At 40.1% G+C, this 5,318-nt stretch overlaps 1 long non-coding RNA gene across 1 annotated transcript; it reads right to left on the bottom strand.

Moving 5' to 3' along the window:
- Window positions 1-240: 240 nt before the first annotated feature.
- LOC134216157 (uncharacterized) lies at window positions 241-968 on the bottom strand. The gene is made up of 2 exons (XR_009980526.1): window positions 488-968; window positions 241-413 (listed from the first exon to the last, which is right to left on the bottom strand). It is a non-coding gene; the product is annotated as an uncharacterized LOC134216157 (long non-coding RNA).
- Between the last annotated feature and the right edge of the window lie 4,350 nt (window positions 969-5,318).

Genomic DNA, 5,318 nt, shown 5'->3' with positions numbered 1-5,318 from the left:
AGTCATGTAGAGTCTCGCGCATTTGTACGCCCTCATGCAGCATGGAAAAAGAAATTCGAAGAGCAGGAAGTGTATGACAGCCAAGTAACTGCAAAATAATTTTGCTAATGGGATTGATTTCAAAATATCCCTCTACTAGCTTGAGAGCAGAAAAGCGGCTCTATCTGCAGCACCCAGATAGCAGCGAGAAAGCTGAAGCTTAAGGGAATTACCAATTTAACGTATCAATTACAATCCATGAACAGTATAAAGTAAGAAGATGCTTTATTGAAACATGTATATATTCTGATTAGATGAACACTTCATTGGCACATTATTTTATTTCATCGTGTAATGAGATCAAATGACAAGATTACGACCTATATAATATGAAATTGAGGTGAGAATTACTCCATGAATGTTGCAATAAATACCTAAAAGAAGCAAAACTCATCATTAGTTATTCGAATATACGAACATTTACTTATGGTGCACTTATGTGTCATACTGTATGAAAATAACTTCAGCTTGTTTCACCAATGCCAATCTCCACAACTGATGAAACCCCAGCGTCACTTTTCTTCCGACTGTCCTCTGAGTTTTGATCGAATCTGTTCGAACTGCCTTTCCGTATCCGGTATGGGGAATCCTTCCGTTGGGGTATCAATTTTGAAACATTTGTACAGAATGATCAGAAATAAAACCGACGCAATGATGAACTTCATAGTTCTGGTTGGAAATATTTTTTTACTAGAACGATTGTGCTACCACACCGATTGCTCACTATCAACTAAATTATTTCGTTCATGATGCTACTTCGCAGGGTTAAGATCACGTTATCAGTAGCACGGCTGCGGCTTACGTTGGCTGATGACCCTGCCCAGACAGTTGGAGTAGGTGCACAATATTTGATTTACAAACCGGATACCACCAAATTCATCCGTCTGTGACACTTTCAGAGTTCTGTTAGGAAGTGTGCTCTGCTTCCTGTTTTCATGACATGCTGTTTGTTTTGTACTCGGAAATCCATCGTCCATATGTATGTCACATTTTTTAATTTCGTAATCATCATACCGTAAACCAGAGTCGAATTGAGCTGAAGTGGTCAATCTTAAAAGGGTTCTGATTTTTTTTCACTCATCAAATTTTATGAAGCAGAATTTCTCTTCATATTGTATTAGATTTTTGCATGGTTTGCAGGTATAGTTTGACTCTCTGCATGTATATCTTTTTTAGAAGCTGAATTTTTCAAATATAATATATGATTAACTTATAGCTATATACTTGTCTTACAACTTCGTATAACAACATTGATTACTGAAGGCAAAACGAATCTAGAGATTTTTAAGAAAACATTTGTACCAGGTGTAGGTTGTCCGGTCCGGAAATGATCGGCGACGGTGTTTGTCCTAATTTTTTTTCGGTGGTATTAAAACAAACTGAGCAGGCGGCGCACACTGGTTCAAAAGCCCCCAAAACGTGCGTTTTTTAGTTTTCGACCTGAAAGCTATATTTTAGAGTCATGATGTCTTCAGAAGAGTTGAAAGATATTTCTTGGGCTCAATGATCTATCCACCTTAAAGGGCGGTAACAATAAAAAACCCAGATTAATCCACCTAGCGTTGGTGGTGCCTTTCTCGCATTTAGTTAAGACACCAACACAGCAAAAAAAATATTAATATCCCGTGACGTAACTTTGGTCAATGTACTCAAAAACTCTATGTAATAACCGATTTGATGTATTTTCACATCGAATCGATGTAAAATTACACAACTGAACGTAAAATCTAACGGACAAAATATTTTTTCAGTTACGCACAAAGTACGTAAAATTACCTCTATAAATCAGTAATTTATTACACATAAAATGCTGCACATCATGTCAGTTGGAAAAGAAGCGTAATATTACATACTCAGGTTGTTTATTATGTTAAATCAACGTGAAATTGCTGAAAAATGCTGTGATCGCACTCAAACCTGCAGCTCGAAACGAACTGTCATTCAGAATAAATTTTCGCTTTGTTGTTGATTAGCAAACTTGTCGGTGCGTGGAGGAAAACTATTTTTGCTTTAACAAAGTACTTTTCGAGTTTTAATTAAATCATGGAGTGTAAACATAAGTGCGGTGATCAAATATTTGCTATTAAAATCCAGGGTTTCAATGGCTTCAATGCAGAATAAATTAAATCATGGAGGTAAGTTTCCGATCGGCAGTAAATTAATTGTAATTTTGAAATGTACCCATACAATTAAATTTTATTATTTATTGCAGTTATCGCAGAATTTTACCCACTAGTGTCCAGCGAACGAGTATTCCGTGTAACTTATCGTGTCAGAGTTCAATTGTTGTTGGTGGTTTCGTCGGGTAAAAAACAGACATGGTGCTTATAAACGGTTACTAGCGGAAAGTGGAAAACCCGAGAGGTAATTTTGATCCCCCGGCAAAACGACAAAAAATGGTTTGAACCAAAAAAAAGTCTTTCTATATCAAAGTGATTGTCTGAACTCTATAAGAAAAACCGATTCGGAACATAACCCATCCTTAAAATGCCCAGCAGGGATGTTCAAAAATTTCAAAATGACGAGGAAGAAAATCAAATGAAGCACATACAAATTATAATCTTCTTATTCTTCTATTTACATAAAATGAATTTCTGTATTCTTATAGACTCGATAATTACTTAATCGATCGGTGTGAAAATTTGTACATAGTGGTTTTTCCGCATAACTCGAGAGCTAATCAAGTAAATGAAATCAAATGTGGCATGTGCAGGTTTTCGAAGAAAAGAAATCTCGCTTAACTTTTCAAAAGGACCTAAGTAACATTTTTTTCATGAATTAATTTGTATAGCGCAATAAACAGAACAAAATGAAAGCTATTGATTGCTGTATTCAAATTAATTCATGAAAAAAATGTTACTTAGGTCCTTTTGAAAAGTTAAGCGAGAAATGTTTCTATGATGGTTGAAAACCCCTCCCCGCTTTAAATGGGAGGAAGGTCTCTCATTCAAATATAACAAATTCGACAGATAAACAAACAGATGAGACCGAATTATCCTTGGGAAGTTCCTAATTCTTGGAGGAATTTCTCCGGAAGTTTCTCCTTGAATTCCTCCGGAAGTTACTCTAGGAATTTCTCCAAAAGTTCCTCCAGGAACTCCTCTGAAAGTTCCTCCAGGAATTCTTCCGGAGGTTCCTCCAGGAATTCCTTCGGAAGTTCCTCCAAAAATTCCTCCGGAAGTTTCTCCAGGAATTCCCCCGGAAGTTCCTCCAGGAATTCCTTCTAGAATCCCTCCTGAAATCCCTCCGGAAGTTCTCCTAGGTATTCCTCCGAGAAATCCTTCGGAAGTTCCTCCGGTAATTCCTCCGGCAGTTTCTGCGGGAATTCTTCTGGAACTTTCTCCGGGAGATTCTTAGACAGTTTCTCCGGGAATTCCTCCGGAAGTTACTCTAGGAATTTCTCAAGAAGTTCCTCCAGGAACTCCTCTGGAAATTCCTCCAGGAATTCCTCCGGAGGTTCCTCCAGAAATTCCTCCGGAAGTTTCCCCAGAAATTCCTCCGGAAGTTCCTCCAAAAATTCCTCCGGAAGTTTCTCCAGAAATTCCTTCTAGAATCCCTCCTGAAATCCCTCCTGGAATCCCTCCGGAAGTTCTCCTAGGTATTCCTCCGAGAAATCCTTCGGAAGTTCCTCCGGTAATTCCTCCGGCAGTTTCTGCGGGAATTCTTCTGGAACTTTCTCCGGGACATCCTCAGGAAGTTTTTCCGGGAAATCCTCCAGTAGTTTCTCTAAGAATTTCTTTGGAAGTTCTTCTAGGAATTCCTCCAGAAGTTCCTCTAGGAATTCCACCGGAAGTTTTTCTAGGAATTCCTCCGGCAGTTTCTCCGAAAATTCCTCCAGAAGTTACTATTGGAATTCCTCCGGGAATTTCTCTGAAAGTTTCTCCGGGAACTCCTCCGGAAGTTTTTCCGGAAGTTCCTTCGAGAGTTCCTCCGGGAATATCTTAGTAGGTTCCTCGGGGAATTCCTCCAAAAATTTCTCCGGGAATCCCTCTAGAATTTCTCTAGGACTTCCTCCGGAAGTTTTTCTAGGAATTCCTCCGGAAGTTCCTCCGAAAATTCCTCCAGAAGGTACTATGTGAATTCCTCCGGGAAATTCTCTGAAAGTTTCTCCGGGAGTTCCTCCGGAAGTTTTTACGGGAAATCCTCCAGTATTTTCTCTATAAATTCCTCCGGAAGTTCTTCTAGGAAGTCTTCCAGAAGTTCCTCTAGGAATTCCTCTGGAAGTTTTTCTAGGACTTCCTTCCGGAAGTTTTTCTAGGAATTCCTCCAGAAGTTCCTCCGAAAATTCCTCCAGAAGTTACTATGGGAATTCCTCCGGAAATTTCTCTAAAAGTTTCTCCAGGAACTCCTGCGGAAGTTTTTCCGGAAGTTCCTTCGAGAGTAACTCCGGGAATATCTCAGTAGGCTCCTCGGGGAATTACTCCGAAAGTTTCTCCGGGAATCCCTCTAGAAGTTTCTCTAGGACTTCCTCCGGAAGTTTTTCTAGGAATTCCTCCGGAAGTTCCTCCGAAAATTCCTCCAGAAGTTACTATGGGAATTCTTCCGGAAATTTCTCTGAAAATATCTCCGGAAGTTTTTCCGGGAAATGCTCCAGTAGTTTCTCTAAGAATTAATCCGGAAGTTCTTCCAGGGAATTCCTCCAGCAGTTCCTCTAGGAATTCCTCTGGAAGTTTCTCTAGGACTTCCTCGGGAAGTTTTTCTAGGAATTCCTCCGGAAGTTCCTCCCGAAATTCCTCCAGAAGTTACTATGGGAATTTCTCCGCAAATTTCCTCTGAAAGTTCCTCTGGAAATTCCACTGCAAATTCCTCCGGAAATTTCTGTATAAGTTTCTCCGAGAATACATCTAGGAGTTTGTCCGGGAATTTCTCCGAAGGTTCCTGTGAAACTTTCTCCGGGAATTCATCCGGAAGTTTCTCCGGGAATTCCTACACAAGTTTCTCCTAGAATTCCTATGAAAATTCCCCCAGGAACGACTCCGGAAGTTCCTCCATAAATTCTCCCGGAAATTCTTCTGAGAATTCCTCCAGAAATTCCTCTGTAAGTTTCTCCGGAAATTCCTCCGAGAATTCCTGCGGAAGTTCCTCCAGGAATGCCTGCGGAAGTTCCTCTAGGAATTCCTGCAGAAGTTCCTCTATGAATTCTTGCGGAAGTTCCTCTAGGAATTCCTGCGGAAGTTCCTCTAGGAATTCCTGCGGAAGTTCCTCTAGGAATTAGTGCGGAAGTTCCTCTAGGAATTCTTCCGGAAAATCCTCTAGGAATTCCTCCGGAAAATCCTCTG

Source organism: Armigeres subalbatus, chromosome 2 (genome assembly GCF_024139115.2).
Source record: "Armigeres subalbatus isolate Guangzhou_Male chromosome 2, GZ_Asu_2, whole genome shotgun sequence".
In the NCBI taxonomy this organism is placed as follows: Eukaryota; Metazoa; Arthropoda; class Insecta; order Diptera; family Culicidae; genus Armigeres; species Armigeres subalbatus.
Note: the sequence above shows the minus strand (reverse complement) of the source record. Positions and strands in the feature narration are given on the sequence as shown.